Source organism: Camelus ferus, chromosome 6 (genome assembly GCF_009834535.1).
Source record: "Camelus ferus isolate YT-003-E chromosome 6, BCGSAC_Cfer_1.0, whole genome shotgun sequence".
Taxonomy (NCBI): Eukaryota; Metazoa; Chordata; class Mammalia; order Artiodactyla; family Camelidae; genus Camelus; species Camelus ferus.
Genome location: NC_045701.1, coordinates 58,306,077 through 58,325,070, shown reverse-complemented (window position 1 = coordinate 58,325,070; position 18,994 = coordinate 58,306,077). Strand labels below are relative to the sequence as shown.

General features: G+C 39.3%; 1 long non-coding RNA gene across 2 annotated transcripts in view; it reads right to left on the bottom strand.

Moving 5' to 3' along the window:
• Positions 1 to 2,314: 2,314 nt before the first annotated feature.
• Positions 2,315 to 18,994, bottom strand: part of LOC106729754 — a 214,032-nt gene continuing 197,352 nt past the window's right edge. The window contains exons 8-9 of one of the 2 annotated variants that reach the window (XR_004320728.1): positions 6,617 to 6,765; positions 2,315 to 2,528 (exon numbers count right to left, since the gene is read on the bottom strand). This is a non-coding gene — a long non-coding RNA (uncharacterized LOC106729754). Of the gene's footprint in view, positions 2,529 to 6,541; positions 6,766 to 18,994 lie in introns of those variants that run through there. The other variant, XR_004320727.1, reaches the window with a different exon arrangement.

The window sequence follows — 18,994 nt, the reverse complement described above, 5'->3', positions numbered from 1 at the left end:
CAGAGCAAACGGAGGCTTTCCCTTCTGAAGTCCCTAGTAAAAGCTCTCCTTCTATTGGCTAGAGTCACATGCCTACCTCTAAGCCAAAATTTGGTAAACCTCAGAACAGATTTATGGTGATTAATCTGGACCACGTACAGCACGCTCAAATGCTGAGAGTGAAGTCAAGTTCTCCACTGCTCATTGGGTTGTGAGCCTGAAGCTTGAATATCTGGACAACGCTGATTTATTTATCAAAATAAAGGAGCCTGGATATTCAGGAGGTAATCACAGTGCCCACCAGAACCAAGCAGTGAAACAGACTGAGAGATGGCTTGGGGATTACACAGAAAATGAAGAGAGGACAATGTCATCTTCGTGTTTTAGGATGAAAGAGATGGGCTTCTGGGATGGATACTGCTGAGATGCCAACTAAGGTGAGAAGAGATAGGGAATGTTCTCTGGTGAGTTTAGTAAAGGGTGGTTCCAGGGGCAGGGGGGAAACAAATAGATGAGAGTTAAGGAGAGAAGGGAGGTGAAGAAACGGAGGCAGAAAGTGCAGACTTGTTTTCTGGGAAGGTTAAGGTAATAGAGACATAATATGGAATGGAGGGAGTATTTCTATGTTCTGGTTCATACATTTGTTTTAAAGATGATGAGACGCTAGCATATTTGAATGCTTATTGAAATAATCTGTTACAGAAGGATAGGCTTTATAGGAGTGCTATGACACACTTTAAGATACATAGTAGAATACGTCATTGCTGGACCACTATCAATATTTTGTCCAACAGAATCTGTCATGACTCTAAGGGTCCTTAGTTGTAGCAAAGATACATCTGGGAGGTGTGTGAAGAGCTCAAGAATTCCATGTGTGCTGGGGTCCCCTGGAAAGACCCTGTGTGGGGTTTTCGAGGGGTGAGAGTGTGGGCTCCTAACGTGGGTAAAGGAATTGACTTTAGGAAGGAGGCATGTCTCCTCCATTGTGATGATGGGAAGAGAAGAAAATGAGTTTGATCATGTAGAATTGATGAGTTCTCACCTGGTGATTTATATTTTATCTAAACGAGGAGGCAGCTGCTGTTGAGAGATGAGAGAGAAAGGGATTCAGAAGTTTGAGGAACACAGACAAGGTTTGAGAATATGAGGATGAGATGACCGGAGAAACTCAGCAGGACTCTGAGGTGATGCTGTCATCATGTGAGAAGTTGGAAACCTTGAACTTACAGAGGAACAGATCTTCCTAGCTGTGTGACTTTCTTCAGCATTATTCATTTGCCCGTGTGCAGGAACGGGGAAGTTGAATGGTTAGATTCACTCCAGGTGGTTCAGTTAGGGTCTAATGAAAACAAGGAGGATCAGTAGGATTTGGGGAATAACTAAGAAGAGTGATTGAAATGAGGGCCCTGGAATCTAAGCCTGATATTGAGAAAGTGAAAACGGGATGGTGGGAATGAGGAGAAAACAGAGTCAACTAATGGAGGTCTCAGTGTGCTTAAAAATAGTTGCAGTGGTGACTGGGACATTATGCTATACACCAGAAATGGACACATACCTGACTATACTTCAGTTAAAAAAAAAAAAAAGAAAAGACACCCACAAGAAAATAGTTGCAATGGTAGTGATTTATAAGGAAGCAGGAAGGATGGGCAGGAGGATAAGAGGAAAATAAAAGTACTTAAATTAGTGATTTTGGTGGTAGAACCATATTCTGGGCATGACTCTGACAATGACTGGCACAAGTGAGACGGTGGCAGAGGTTCACCGGAGATAGGAAAGTCAGAACTAAGAGACCTGGTTGCTAAAGGGGCATCTTTGGATGTTGAAGTCCCCCAAGAAGATGGCAGGAGACAGATACAAAGATTTCAAGTGCCTATGCCCAAGGCTGGCCTGAATAACACGACAGCAGTGAAACGATCTCGAAATCCAAAGTCCAGAGAACTGAGCTTTCAGCCCATCGTGGTCACTGACTATCTGAGTAACTTCGGGCTAGGAGCTTAATGCCCTCAGGTCTTCATTTGCCCACAGAACACAAAGGAATTATGATCTCTAAGAGTCCTTCTAGGTGTAAAGATACTACTGCTCTTTCATTACATCATTTCATTGATATCAATTTCATCGTATCATTTGTATCAGATTTCATTATATCAATCTGTCAGGCGTGAGTGACTCACACTCTTCTCTCAAGTTCTGGGTGGACTGAGAAATAGACAGAGGAATAAGAAACCAAAATAACAGCATGATTACTGGTAAAGCCAGACTAGAGAATGGAGCTCAGACTAGGTTCCAAGGCACTTCCTAGCCCTAATGCCTTGAATTGCATCTACCCACCTGGTCCTGGCAAAACAGCTGGACAAGCACTGGCCTTCACCTTCAGAGACAGATCCTTCTCCGGGAGCTCACAGTGGGGAGGGGAGGTGGGTACCGGCTGTGGCAGGGAGGCCATCTCTCTAGAGAGAGGCCAGAGAGAACAGGAGAGGCCACACGTGGGCAGTGGTGGCTGCTCAGCAGAGGAGAGGTCTGCTCATTGGCTTTGGTCACTTTACTCCCTGGAAAGAATGAACAGAGGAAACGAGGGTGAAAGATTTCTTTCTAATACCACTGATCTAGTGGAAGTATCTCTTTTATTATCTGAGACAGGAACTTGGGGAAGAGAAGAAAATGTTTCCTCCTCTATGACACATGGATTAATGACCAGAAATATAGTTTTGAATTACATCTATGCAGTTGTACATATGTATAAGAGATAGGCTGGGTTAAGATAGAAAAAAGTTTCTTGAATTTATTGATAGAGTTCCAAGAACATTTTTCCATAGTTTTCTAAATGTTCCATTTGTAACTTGGATTCAAGACAGAATTATGAGGTTTCTAAGCAACATTACCAGAGACAGTAAACAGGACTTGAATTACTTTAAAATAAATTAAAATAAACAGATCCCCTGTCGCCTTAGTTCTGCCCAGGTCAGCCGAGGTGTGGATTTCATTTCTGTGACCCACTTTGGTGACGTTAACAACTGCAAAAAGCATGATAAAAACTGGGCTGAACGCCAGTGAGAAATGCGCAATGAGTTTTCAATTACAGCTTTCTGGCCACCACCTCTCCTGCATGGTTTTCTGTTAAGCTGACATCCTTGCTACTCCTGATTCTGAGACTTTAGTAGGGGGACCCTGGAAAGCAACTAGCCAAGTGGACCACAAATCCTAGGACAACAGTAGCTACCTCCGCACATTGGGGGATGCTGCACAGGCCCTGCCTTGCTCACAAAAGTAGGCAGGCACTTCCAGGGTGACAACAGAGATATGTCAGGAAAGTTCTACTTTCAAACGTCTTCCCTATTGAGATTTCTCAGAGTCCACCATCAGATGCTTATACGGAAGTGTTGAAGGGAACTGAAAACACTGAAGACTGCTGGTTTAAATCTGAATTTATGTGGAAGAAGTTACACATTAACTTGTTAATCTCTAAAACCTTAGAGTGAATTAGCCTTGGCAAATTTCATCCCACAGGATAATCAGCCGAGAGCAGGCTCCCTAAGAAAGGGGCAGGACAACATGCATTTTGAAAGGAGAAGGCATAGGAATGGCTGAGGAGTAAGGTTTAGAAATGACAGTCCAGAGGGAGGAAGCACTATAGGGGAGCCAGGGGATGGGGTAGCAACCAGGTAAGGGAAATGGTGCTGCCTGAGTAGACAGGAGGACACCAGTGATCACTTCCACTTTTTTCAACCTCTGCTTGAAGTTAGCTTAGCTTTCTCCAAACCCCCAGAAGAGCACTATGCCCGCTCATGTCAGAGATGGACAGTTGGCATCTCTGCTCGGTCTTCCAGCAGCAGCCTCCACCCCTACTCCAGTGCTGACCTCAGTACTTTTCAGAGGCTCAGACTGGACACACACACACACACACACACAGACATGCAAAGCAACAACCATTAGAACAAGTGAAATAGAAATAACAATGATCCCAATTTAAGTCTTAATAGAAAATAGGAAGCTCCCTAGAGTACCAAGTGGCAAATATGCCAGCATATGGTAATTGACTGATTTCAGAACCAAAGTTATGAATTTTTTGTTTTCACTAAAAATCAGTGCATCCACCCTCCTGATCCTCCCTTCTGACCACAACTTGGGGAAGCTGCCCCTTTTATCTTGTTCCACAAAGTCCTGCCATATGGAGGGAGCAGAGCATCCTGGAAAACTTGAAAACCCCAGTTAACTGGAGCTCAAGGAATTAGAGATCTTACTTAAATGGAGAATTTTTCTGTAGTTTTAAAAAAAACTACAAAAGAACCATGACACATGGATTAGAGCATTAAAAAACAAAACAAAACAAAACCACATTTTCAGGGCAAGGAAAAACTGATGTGAATGAGTAGATGACTGTACACCACCATTTCTGTGGAGTTGGAGGCATGAATCCATCTTCTTCATAAACAATCCTCTCCAGACAATGCTCTGGGCTCTGATGGGACAGAGCAGAAGTGGCAGGACCAGTCTAGTACCCCCTTAAACACAGTGCAGAGGCCATGCAAGGTTTAGAATGACTGTTATCTAAAAATGAATTTAATTATATTAAATTATTTGACATATTATATCCATTATAGCAAATGCCTTGTAATTAACAAGGATTTTAATTCATCATGCTCTGCTTTCTGAGGTAGGAAAGTGGGCTCCCTGGGTCTAATGGTTTTATAAAGTATTCTCCAGATTTTGATACAAAGTTATCAGAGAGAGAGAGTAAGAGAAGGAATTTTCTAGCATTTTATAAAGCATCCTTAAGCTAACTGTGAGGTAACCATGATGTTTTATTCTCCAAGCACTTCAGCTAATTGTGGTTTTACTGTATAAACCAAACACGATGTTTCTTTTATGCAACTTAGCACTGCGGCCACACACGCACAGTGTATTCATTTCTAGGACACTGGGAAGTCTTGGGAGACTCAATGGGCCGGGTGCAGAGAGAAAATCGGTGGTGTTGAATTTCGATGTGTCACTAAATTTTCTGAGTTATAGAATCTCATCTCTCAAATAGGCAAATCATCACTCCCGTTGGATGACTCATGCCGGAAATTGACTCTCTTTGCTTCAGTTCAGTTTGTACTTTCCTCAATTTAATTACCTTAGTCACATGCGGTCCTGCTCCCAGATCAGCCCCATTGCAGTAGTTAATTAGCATGGTCATCCACAGGAAAGCTCCTGGCTGTGCTGCTGTGCCTTCTGTTAGATTCTAAGTTCCCCGGAGGACACAGAACAGGTTTGAACCAAGCAGCTGGGTTTGATTTCACGCTCTTTGTATTTCGACTTTTATCTTTATTTATATATACTTACAGTGGGCCGGAGAAGTAAGAAGAGGTACTACAGTCACTGACAGAAATTATGGAAGATTAATTAGTTGAAATATGTATATATGTTTCCCCCCTGAATTGCCCCTTCTCCCTGATTTGATTACATTACTGAGACCTACTGGAAGTCAAGCCCAGGACTCTTTGTATCACGGACAACAGAAGCAACAGAAGATTTTCTTATCTTTCACAAAACTTCAAGCCCATTGATAAGATGATGCTGGGTGTCCAGAGAGAGAGAGAGAGAGAGAGAGAGAGAGAATGTTCTCAAGAGAGCGTGGGGAGACACATAGGAGAGATTGCTGGGGATTGGGAAGGGTTGAAAGGCTGGGGACCCTGCACATTCCTCTCTGCACCCATCAGAGGGTTGAGGACTGATATCTGGCTTCCAAGAAGTCGTCCAGGGAAGTGGCCACGAATGAGGATGGCTTTGTAGTACAAAAAGGAGGCATGGCCCCAGATAGTGGACCAAGGTTTAAACACATTGCACTGTCAAGACAGGTTGTGGAGAAGGTAAAGAGAGAGAGGGGATCTCCTTGCCCATCCCCTGTTCCCATCTGCCCCCATTCTATGGAGAGCCTTCTATGCACAGAAATCTTACTCTGCCTTCATGGCCAGTTCAAGTCTTCACTTCCCTGCTAAGTCTGTTCCATCCTCTCTGATTCCCTGATTCTGCTCATCCTCAGAACTGCTCCCACACTTACAGACAGCTCCACACAGAGGAGTATTTGTGACTGGTTGTCCTAAGATCTTCTCTCATTCATTAATTGAACAGGTATTGAACTCCTGCTGTGTGTGCCACACTCTATTCTAGGCCCTGGGGAGGCCACAGGGTACCAAGGGATGAGGACACTGTCTTCACTGTACTCACTTTCCAGGGGGGAGGAGACAGAATGATTGCTCTGCTCTTCACTGTGTGCCAGGCTCTTGCCCCAGTCTAATTATAGGTCATGAGGAGGAAAGAGTCACAGCCATTTAGGTGGGCACAGCTCTCAGACAACTCTTTGAGGAGAAGTGTTATATTGCAAACTCCTCAGAATACACCAGCATATCTGGACACACTAGGAAATTAAGGAAGGATGGTCAACAGATATCAGGCAGGATTCTATAAACCCTTAATCTCAGGCACAGTAAGATCTCAGATTTTTTCCATCATAAAATTTGTTTTTTGTTATTATTGCTAAAGACACATGCATGTAGATATTGACTTCTGATGTGTTTCCTTTGACCTTAGAGTTGAATTTAGAATTCTCCTATAGCTCAGTGAAAAGGCTGGTGGTGATTCCTGAGATACTTACAGAGCAGGTGACCCTTCATGTACAAGGAGTGTCTTTCTTGCTCCAGCTTGAACATGTCCAGGGTTTAAGGAGTCAGGAGTTGGCAGAACCATTATGGCTAAATATCTTCCCAGGCCTAAGTGAGATGCTGGTTTGACAATCTGGCTTTCCTGTCAATAGAAAGATAAAACATGGAAGTAAAGACACAAATTAAGAGTGGGTGGTCTTTTTCCAAATTACTGGCATTGTCAAAAAATTTCCCCACAATACTGAAAGCCAAATATGTCCCTAGAGAGAGGGGTTTTGGATCCACATGGAATATTGAAGATAGAACAGCAGATTGATGGTTTCTAAGAAAGGCAATTGCCTCACATTTGGTGTCAGAGTCACTGGTTCAGACCATTATGTATGAACCAGCCTTCCCACTGATGATTATCAGTTTGTGAGGCAGAGATCTCAACCATGGAATTAGGAATTGTCTTATTTATCTTTCTTACAATGGTGTGTCAACAGTAAAGAAAAGTCTGGAAGAAGCAGGGTAGTGGGAAGGAGATATTTGTAATCATCTACATGGTAAAGAAATAATTATGGATCTCAAATAGACCCTAGAGGGATACCAGATGTTCCTGGCAATTGAGAGGAAACCTGGCTGGGTATGTATGTGAAACAGGATCTCCTTGCCAAAGCCACCCTTTGCAACTGAGAATTCAAAGAGGAAAATTAGGGCTTTCAAAGCTTGGCCTGCAGGTTGACATGCAGTATTCTGTCGGAAAAAAGAGAGAGGGAACTGAGGAAAAAAGAGACTCTCTTTTCCATTGTGCCTGCATTTTATATGGCAGAAAAGTTTCCTACTAAGGAAAAAAAGCTAGGATTGACATTCCTTTCCAAAAAAAAAAAAAAAAAAAAGGAAAATGTCAATTGTTTAAAGTGACATGCCAAAAAAATGAGATTTTATCCTCTCCTGGAAAGCTGACCCCAGGACAAACTGCATCCTTCAGTCATAGTCACACACCAGATGAAAGGACCCTAGAAGAATGACAAGGATGCTTGTCTTAGGCCAATTTTATTCCAACTTTATGTAGTAAGTGATGTTTTATAGCCACATTTTGGGGGCCCTTCTGCTTCCTTTGGCTCTATGTAAATTAAGCCACATTAGAGAATTCCTGGGGCCCCCATGTTTTAGAGTCTTATCCTGTCCTGTTTTCAGTTTTTCTCTGTGACATGAGTATTTGACTTGAAGGGGTACACTTTTCAGAGTTTTCTCAAGTTATATATATCCTTGAAAATTGTGTCCCTGGATAGGGACACAAATGGAGGTGTTACGGATTTCTCTTTAAGCAGATGAGTGATAGGGCTGATGCAGTGGATGTGGCAGAGTGCAGGAAGGGCAGCCGTTCTGGAATATGCTAATCCTGTCCTGGTATAATAATGTCAGGTTTTCTTGGGAGGTCCTGCCACTCTTCTGCCTCTGCTGGGTGGCACGGTGATGTCATAATCTTTGTAGATTTCTCACAGATACTCCTCTTGTTTCAGCTAAAAGCCATTATTTCAGTTTACTACATCAATGACGGAACTAATTTCCCAAAATTGAATGAGACAATAATAAAAATTGGAACAAGACCCGATGATACTAACTAAAAATAATGAGTCACAGAGAACAGAGGTAAATTAAGTTTTGTAAATTTGGAGACCTAAAATAGAAAACAAGCACACTGCATTTGCTTGGGGGAAAAGAGGAGGAAAGAGGAAATTTTGCATTGTTTTAATTATTTGTTACTATGAAATATTGAATTTCAACCATTTTGGGATTGCTAACACCTCACAAATGAGATACATTCCAAGAAAGTCTGGTTAGGGGCAGAACTGACTGTGTCAAAAACATATTATGAAACATTTATTTCTAAATGCTGCCAAATGCATGCCCATAGCAACTAATAAAATAATCAGCTGGGTAAATAATCAAATACGTCACATAGTGTTCTCTAGACACCTATTTGGTCATTAAAGGTTTGTCCCTACCTGACACTGCTAACAAGTCTTCCAACCGCATATTCCATCCCACCTTGGCCTTTGTGTGCAAAGGTGGATTCTTGCTTGGTTATTATGCCAAGTCTCACTATGTCCATACTAAATTAAGAAATTATGTTTTATTTTTAATCTGTCCTTCAAATCAATGTTTGTGACCAATCTAAGAAAATCTGATTTTTTTCCCCCTCAATTTCAAATCTTGCTTTTAGGCAGCTGGCCAAAGTTAAATTACATACATTTATAAAAGCCATAAAATTGACCTTTCTTCTTCTATCATTTATATGGTCTCTTTTTATGAAAGTCTTGCTTTCATGAACATACTGCAAAACAAGCACAGAGCAGACTCCGTGAACCTGGTTCTACTGTTCATTCTATACTGAAGGCAGGGCTAAAAGACACGCCAAATTAAATAAATAAAATGATGACCACCCCAAACGAGCTGGCAAGGCATTAACTTACGGAACCCATACTATGAGAAGTTTCACTATTTACAAAGTAAGTCAGGTGAGATTGCCTGTCTCTGTGTCTACACTTCTTGGTTACCATTTTTTGGCTTTTACATTAAAAGCCATTTCAACCTTGTAACTTATGATGAAAAAGAGTATGAAACTGAATATATGTATGTTCATCTATGACTGAAGCATTGTGCTGTATAACAGAAATTGACACAACATTGTAAACTGACTATATGTCAATAAAAATATATATATTAAAAATATATTTTAAAAATTATATTTGAATCTGTCTGCATGATTTTGTCTCAGGACTAAACTTCCAGTAGGTGTGAAGCCTGGGCCTGCAAAGGGAGGTCATGCCTGGAAAATGGACCTCTCATTCCCTCGTTTCACAGTAAACATTCAGGAACATGCTGGGGTTGTTTTGTATCTGTTACTTGCACCTGGTGAACAGGTAGCATTCAGAGCTGTTGGCAGCAGGTAGGAAAGAATGGCGGGAGTGGAGGTGGGTAGAGGGGTGCAAAAATCTTCTGTGAGAAAGACAAGATTTCCTATGCCTGGTGGAATCCTCACTCAGTGTTAACGATAATCCTTGTGGGAATCTGGGAAGCTGTACCCTAGTTTGAGAGCAGCTGCCTTGTCTCTTGCTTTGTGTAACCACCTCCTTGCATCTTTGTTTACTGGGTGATAAAAAGGTACATTCCCCTTTGTTATGTTCCTGCAAAGGAGAATGTTAAATTGTTTTACAAATAGATTTGCCCAGCAGATTCCTACGTGGGAACACACCCTAAGAAATGTTTAAATCATCACATGGAGAGAAAAAGGCAGCATGAAATGGTTGTCAAATGGGACTGATGTGTTGGGTCTAATGAAGACAGGAATCTGTCCTGCCCCACAGGATAGCTCCCAGCTCTGCCTGATGCCTTAGACCAAAAAGAGGATCCCAGGGATATATTGTGTCATTGTCAAAGGGGTCTCTGCTAAGGAGATACATTCTTTGCTAAGGGAAGATATATACTCAAACCATTTAATTGAAAACTTAAAAGGAGATGTGAATTTATTTTGTACTTCTAAGCTGGTAAAATGGGACCTAAAAGTTGTAATTCTTTTTTTAATAAATAAAGGGATATAATTAGCTAAGAACACATACAAAGACAACGATGAAATAAAATGTTATAAAATGAGATGAAATGATTTAATAAAAGTCAAGAATGATTAAGATTACGAAAAAAAACCCAGTAATTATAAAAATAAAACAACCAGATTAAAATGTGGAGATTATATGAATAGCAATAAAAATAATTGGCTTAAGTAATATCCTAGATAAATATTGTTAATATTTTACCATATTGATTCTCCATAAAAATTATACACATCATACATAGCTGTTGGTAATGTGTTTAACTGAAAAATTTACCAGATGTATATTTGTACATCAACAAATATAGATCTATGTCATCTCTTTTCATGGCTGTGTAGGATTCCATTTTATGGCGCAGTGACAGATTTCACATTCTGATTGTGGTGATTTAACTTGGGAGCTGGGACTATGATGGTGAACAGAAGTCTGTCAGTAAGTGCAAACTTTCCTTTACAGATGCTTTTCCTTTTATTGTAAAAATACAGCAACCAAGGCCATCCTTTCTTATTTTTGAGTTTTAAGAATTCTTTGTATGTTTTGGATACTAGCCCTTTACCAGATATGTGTTTTGCAAAGACTTTCTCCAAGTGTGGCTTGTATTTTCATTCTCTTAACAGTGTCTTTTGTAGAGAAGTTTTCTTTATAATGAAGGCCAACTTAATTTTTTTATGGATTGTATATAAAAAGTCATCACCAAATTCAAGGTCAAACAGATTTTTCTCATAATCTCATTTTTAAAAATTGAGGTAACATTGGTTTGTAACATAAGTTTCATGTGTACATTATATTTTGACTTCTGTATACATTACTGTATGTTTACCACCAAAAGTTTATAGTCTCCATCTGTCACACAGAGTTAGCCTTCTTCACATGTTTCACTTTTTCCTCTCTTTCCCTCTGGTAACCACTACTCTTTTCAAGGTATCTATATGTTGTTTTGTTTTGGTTTGGTTGTTCATTTATTTTGTTTGTTTTCTTTATATTCCACATATGAGTAAAATCATAGGGTTTGTCTTTCTCTACCTGACTGACTTCACTTAGCATAATACAAGGTCCATCCATGTTGTTGCAGATGGTAAGATTTTATCTTTTTATGCTTAAGTAGTATTCCATTGTATGCGGAAGGCCATCTTTTCTTATTTTTGAGTTTTAAGAATTCTTTGTATGTTTTGTGTGTGTGTGTGTGTGTGTGTATATGTATACACACACACACACACACACACACACACACATCTTTATCCATCCATCTGTTTCTGGGCACTTAGATAGCTTCCATTTCTTGTAAGCCAAGATTTTAACAGTACTATTTTGTTTAATATACATGCTATTTTAATTGGCAAGAGAGGAATTAAGTTTGCTAATTAGCTGAACTTGAGACAGGAATATTACTCTGGATGATGAGGGTATGCACAAATTCACAAGGGTCCTTAGACGTGAAAAAAGGAGGCAGTGAAGTCAGCATCAGAGGGAAATTTGAAGATGCTATACTGCCGACTTTGAAAATGGAGGAAGAGGCATGAGCCAAAGAATGCAGAGAGCCTCTATAAATTGGAAAGGCAAGGAAACAGATTTCCCCCCTACTATTTCTTTCTTTCCAGAAAGACACAGTCCTGCTGACACCTTGAATTTAGCTCATGAGATCCAGTTTGAATTTATGACCTCCAAAATTGTAATAATAAATTTGTGCTGTTTAAGCCACCGAGTTTGTGGTAAATTGTTAGAGCAGTCATGGGAAACTAATACATTGTACCTAAGGACAGGGGGACTGTTTATACAACTAGCATCTCCCAAGGTTCCGCAAAGAATTATGACGTTGACCTGAGATTACTTAGAAGGGTTCTAAATCACCAGTCAGATGCTGAAGGAGTATTGCCTAAGCACACCATGAAAAATGAAGATAAAGAAACATCTTTTAAAGGTCGGACTGCTTTAAGATGTTCTATTTGAGTGAAAACTTAGCTGGACAAGCTTCAGCCTAGTCTTGGGTTAAGACTTCCTGGGGGTTGTTTTCTCCTAATAGTGGAAGTGTTTCTTGACAGATCACTGGGTACATTTTCATTTTTCATACTCTCATGATAAATCTTAGGATTATTTTTTATTTTATTTATGGAGTAAAATATAAATAAAATGAATCTGATAGAGCCTACCTAAGCTGGGTCCCTTTCTTTTTGGAATCTAATATTATGCTTCAGATTAAAAACAGACTGGCAAACAATACCATCATACTAAATCTGGAACAAAATTAAAGTTCCTACTTCTATTATTTTAATATAAATTGAACTATCTGTATATAGAGAGATTAAATTTATTGTCTTTGAAGACTATCTCTCTCTCTACATTAATGCACTTGGTATTTTAAATTAGTAACTCCAATTGGTATATTGACTTTAGTATTTTATACTTTAAGTGTTTTTAATTGTTAGGACTATGACATTCCCATAGTATGAGGCTACTTTCTTAGTTTGTAAATCACAAAATAACCAAGTTATCTCATGGTGCCGGGGACTTGTGTTAATGAGCTCTGATTGTTTCTGATGGAAAAGACTGGTAGGAAGGTAGGTTTGATCTGACAGGACAATTATATAAAAATCAAGCATATCTACAAAGAATTTCTCTGAGAATCAAGACACTCATTTGGCTGCCTTGTTTTTAATATTGAGTCATGTCTCATCAAGATAATGGTTATCTTTCTACTCAATACTTTTTATTCCTTCATGCTGAGCAGCACAGAGAGGAATGGGAAATGAGGATTAGAAAAAGAGAACTTTGGGTAAATAATTCTTCCAAATTCACCTGGCTTGGGCAAACTAATAACATATTTTTGAAACTACAGTAATTATTTCCCTAAGAATAAGCTGTATTGGGCTCATCTGCCTCTACATGCCAGCATATGAGTAATTAAACAGTGGTATTTGACCAAGTCTCCTCCCCTACTCTTAAGTTAATTAACATCCCCAGAAACAGAATTTTTTCCCTTAAATTTTCACAGTCCAGGATATTTCATGTCAGGATACAATTGGAGTTCAAATTTCATTTCACCATGAATATTTTGGGATTGTTCACTTTTGTATATTTAAATGTAAATATTTTCTTTACAAGTAAGAGACTTTTTGTTTTTTGTTTTGTTTTTGTTTTAAGAGGGAGACATTTTATATTAAAGAAATCTCACCTCCTGTGCCTCTCATTCCACTGGTCTTTAGTTTTTTAATAGAGTTGGTTGCCTCTCAAGCCTCTAGGTACATACTATTGATTGCTTTTATGGGCTACTACCTGATGGGAACGAAGATATTTCAAGCTTTGGAGACAGACATTCAGGAAGAGTTGAAAAATTCCTTTTTGAATGCTCCATCAGCTTTTATGAAGAACTATGTCAACATAACTCCAGAAGAACTTGACATCTTTTTGCAGGTAAGAGATAAAGAGATTTCATTTCAGGAGTTATACATTTGCTAATTGTGTGAAAGAAAACTGCAGATAGAAGATTTTATAGGGTGCCCACCTGTGTGTTTTACCTAAACTTATGTAAGTAATAACACTCGTTTCTGTCATCTGAAGAGATATGGAAGAGAAGACAAGCCCTTGTAGTGGTAGGAGACATAAAGATAAGACAACATTAAAAGAATACAAAGCAGCAAGATCGATACAGATAAGAGGAAAAATTACAGAGTAGACAACACAAGGTTACAGGAACTATGGAAGATATCCTGAGGGTCAAGTGAGAAAAGCTAGTATTGGACTAACTACCACTGATAACAATTATAAGGCAAACACGCATTACAAAAAGAACAGAAAACACAGGGGTACAACAAAGGAGGCAGCGCCCACAAGGGTGTGAACGTTGAGAGAAAGCATGTGGGCTGAGTTCCACATTTACTTGTCCTTTCCTCTGTGGGCACTTTCCTGTTAACCCTGCATGGTGAAGGGCAATGAACCCCAGCGGAAAGCAACAATGTTACTGGGCTACTTCGGCATCAAGAAGTCAGAACTGGGGGCTCTAACAGTGGTAGGCATTTGAGGAGAAAAATGCCAAAGAGGAGAACTCATCAGAGTCAGAAAGCCCCAAATTCTGAATTTGCTATGAATTCCTCTCAAGCTGTTGGCCCTCCCCTAAAGTGTGCATGCACAGAGGAAGAAAAACAAATGAAAGCAGCATTTATGATTTTAAAGAGCTTTGTAGAGACATTAGCAGCCATCTGGTGCTGGGGAGGCAAGGCAGAAATCAGAGTTCAAGGCTCACCAAGCTAGAGGATTTGGTAAACACCCTAGGTCTTCTGCTGAGATCCCAGAAACACGACGCGCTAGAAATAAAACTGAAAATAGAGCAAGCCCTAACAAAGTATACAATTAATCCTCAACAGATCAGGGTGATCTGCTGTATTCCGTCTGCCTGTGCAATGAAACCCAAAACCTTCTTTTAAGGAAGACATCATCCAGAGTCTCTACAAAATTTCATACACAATGGCCAGCAACCAATTAAAAATTAGGAAGTACAATTAAAAGTAGAAATGATTGGAAACTAAGTGGAACTACAGACATTAGAGACTCACCAGGAATTTCATATGAAGTTGTCATCTAAAGACTTTAATATTAGTGTTGTTAATAGTTTAAGAAAATCTAGAGAAGGATAGAGAATTTCAGGAAATGCCTGGAATTCTTAGAAAAGCATCCAACCTATATTATAGAGATGGAAAGTAGATTAGCGGTTATCAGAAGTTAGGGAGAGAGGGTGGTGGTGGTAGATGTGATTAAAAATGGGTAGCACGAGGGAGATCTTTGTGTTTTGTTGATAGAATAACTCTGTATCTTGATTGTGTTGGTGATTACATAAATCATTTTGTGCTTTTTAAATATAACAGCTTTGTTGAGATCTTATACTGTACACTTCATTTAAAGTTTACAACTCAATGGTTTTTACTATAGTCAGAGCTGTGCAAGCATTCTTTCATGAGACTTTTGTCCCTTTTTGCTCAGAGTTATGCAAATCTTAACGAGAACACTGAGAAGAAAACCAGCTTTCTCCTCCCTTCTTCTCCTTTCCCTCTTTCTTCTTCTCTTCCTTCCTTCCTTCCTCCCTCCCTACCTACCCCCATCTCCCATCTTGCCTCCCTCCTTTGCTTCCCTTTTTCCTTTAATAACTATTATGTGTGTCTATCTGGCTCATGTCTAATGAATGATACTGAGTTTGAAGTACCTTTGGGATTTTTGTGTGAAAAGCAGCATTCATTCCGAAGGCAGATTGCCCCTATTTTTCTTTTGAGTTTTGGGCATATTTATCTCTCTCTCTCTTTTTTTAAGCAATCAATTTCACTTCCTTTATGTCTTTGAGAAATTCTCCACAAATCAGATTTATTTATGCTTCCTGATTTCCAATATTGTGTTTTATATTTTTGCTTTGTATACTTTTAGTGTTATTGTAATGGAATTTTAGGTGAGCAGGCAAGGAAAAAAAGAGTTCATTCCACTCTTTTAAAGCACAAGTAGCCCTAATGTTCTCTCTACGCCTTTCTTTGTATACTATGTACAAATGATTATGGTGTGCCTGTCTTCCTTAGTGGGTGGTCTTGGCAATGGCACTTCTACCTAGTCTTCTAACACACTGGTGAGACAGGTAGCAAAGCCAGAAACAGATTTTCTAGGACACCTGGTAGAACTATGATGTCTACAAGTCTCTCCAGAATTCAGCTGTACCTTAGCTGGAGAATTGTGTGATTTAAAAACAAAATGTTACGATAGGTTTCTGCTAAACTCTAGACAATTCTAAAATATTTTATTATCAGACAAGAGCCATTAGGACTTATGAAAAGAATAAGAATAGCTTAAGATAGCTGTAGCTAAAGACCCTCAGGAGATTCCTAGGGAATACCACTTTAGACTGCCGGAGACCTCTGGCACTGCCATGGAATTTTCCTTCTCATGGGAATATACAAGATTAATAAGAGATGACTGTTATCCACAAGTATGGCATGCTCAAATCCATTTTCACATACTAAGAACAGGATGCAGACTCACAGTTATGGAGAATGAGGCCTGCAAATTTCCAGCAAAATGGTTATATTTGTTTAGAAACCATTGTCACTTGTAGATTACATTTCAATAAAAGAATTGGGAAAATCTTGCATTTCAGGGGTCCACCTGAGGTCAGAGTGTTGGGATTGGATGTCACCATGACCCATGGTTTCTGTCCTGAGGGGAAAATCCATACTTCTCACTTTCTGGTTGTTTCCTTAGGAGAAATTCCTGGATGCAAAATAACACGCTTTTTCTTACAAGCTGTGTGTGCTGCTGGGACTCTCAAGAGAACATCAACAACAACAAAACAGCGAAAGTGCATGTTCCAAGGACCAGTAATACTGAGCAGACACTAAAGTTGCCTCTTATCATCCATCAGGTTATGGGTCAATTACACCCAGAACTCCTATGGGTCAGATAGTCTGTGTCTTCTATGCTTTACTGGGGGATCCCTCTAACGATCATATTCCTGAAATTTGTGTGCAGTGCAATATGACAACCACTTTCACAATTTGAAAAATACCTTCAGAATATGGGAATGAAAGAGGTAATGTTTAACAAATGATCTTATAAACACGTTTAGGTTCATAACTTTAAGGAGAATAAGCAACAGAACTTACTACATTCTTGTTAAATATATGCTAAAAGAATCTACATATATACGTGTAGGGGTGTGTGTGTGTGTGTGTGTGTGCACTTGCTCTTTTTTATGGAACTCCTAGATCAAGAAAAGGGTATTCTGACCAAAATAACTACACAGTGCTCTATTTTTCTTCTTCAGAAAATAGGAGTAATATTTCAAAGAACAATGGTAGAATAATATAGTATAAATGCAGTTTCACAACCATGATTTTATTTGGTTCCCTGATCTACTCTCTGAGGTAAGTATGGTAAAACAAAAATCTAACATCTGGATTTTCTAGAGGAAGTTACCAACTTAAATTCTTCTGATCCTAGGTTCTGAGCTCTTTCCTTTCACAATGCCTTTGTCAGCTCTGCTAAGGGCAAGAAATTATTTAAGGCTATGATTAAATGATTATATATATATTTATAATATATATGTACTAGAGGAGGCTGTTTAGAAAACTACTAGTCAAATTTGTGTTGAGTTGAGGCAAAGTGATATACAAAGAGAGAACACAGATGGATAGTCCCTTCCTGACATTCCAGGTGTCCCAGAAAGAGATGCTGAGAGGCAAGAACAGGTAAGTTGTTTGCTCTTGTTGCCTTGAGGGGTTACATTAGGAATTCCTGTGAACCAGTTTGCTCTTCAGCAATGATCCCTTACGCCTATCTGACCCAGTTTAAGGAGACAGCAGAGGCAGCATGCTCCTTTCCCCTCCTCTCTGGACTCACATCTACTGGCTTAAGAGTAATCCTTAAAAGGCCAGCTAGATGTCGCAACAGGCCTGGTCTAAGCCAGCTGTCCCAGGCCTTCTCAGGAAAGAGCAGTGCTGAGTAAGAGCAGGTCCTGGTGGCTGGCTTCTCCCCAGTCTCAAGGAAGTGAAGTCCAGAGAAAGAAACTCCTGGGACATATTCGACCACCTACCCCATAGTGGTGGTCAGTAAATTCTCTTGGACTTGACTCCTTCCTACCAGTAATTCTCACTTGGGGGTGGATTCTGGGGTTGACGGACAAAGAACCAAAAGCTTTGAGCATTCCTTAGGGACCAAAACCTCCTCTATGAAATAATTCAACCAGAGTAGCTGCTTTCTCCTTCAAAGAAGAAGATCAGACAGCATCCGCAAAGAGTTTGCCCATCCTGAAGCCATGGTATCAATCCTGGTAATTATGTCTGAGATCAAAGATCTGGCCATTTCAGAGACTCAAGAGCTCTTGGATGTTGCCTTTCAAAACCTACACAGAGCCAAAGCTGAACCTTATTACGTGCTTATAGGCATGTCTAAACAAACTCATCCGTCACTCAAGTGTACCAGATAAGAGTATAACCCAGATAAAATTATATCACTCACATAGAATTCTCTGAACTTGTCACCACCATACAAAGCTAAACAAAAAGAGCTATTAACAGTAATCCCACAGAAAATGAAATCCTCAATATCAGTCTTCCCTTATTGCCAAAGCTCCTTAACAGTTCCAAAATACATACTAAAAGTCAGCTATTTATTTCTTCCACTTTCCTCTAATTCTGCTCTACTCTGCTATGGGTATCTCATATAGGTTGGAGTGTCTCCAAAGTTGATAACGAGTATCTGTTTCCAAATTTTGGGAGAAATAAGACATATAAGAATTTCATGACATCAGCTTCATATCCCACCAAATTTAGAAAAGGATTGCAAATTGCACAATCCAATGTAATTGTTGCACTAATCATACTATGTAAGTGTTAAAATTTAAGAAAATATTTACAAGATGTCCCTTTATCATGGTATAAAAAATGTATATCTCTCAGCATAGTGTCTGTCCCATATGAGGTAATCTATGAGCAAAAGTTTAAGACATGTTGTTTCTAATATTGGCTTACTTGTCTGTCTCCCCCCTCTTTCCCCAAAACTATAATCCCTGTGTGGAAAAACTGTCTTAGTTTTACTTTGTATCTTGAGTACTCCCAAGGTGCTAACTAATAAGAAATATTCAATAAACGCTTGTTGAGTGAATTTGAATTATACTATAAAAAGCATTTAATCAATTAATATAATGTAGAATTGTAAATGGACTATTCAGTTTTCAGATGGAAAAATACATTTATTTTCTCTTTTAATTTCAGGTGTTGTAATGTCTCTTAACAGAAATAACAATAATAA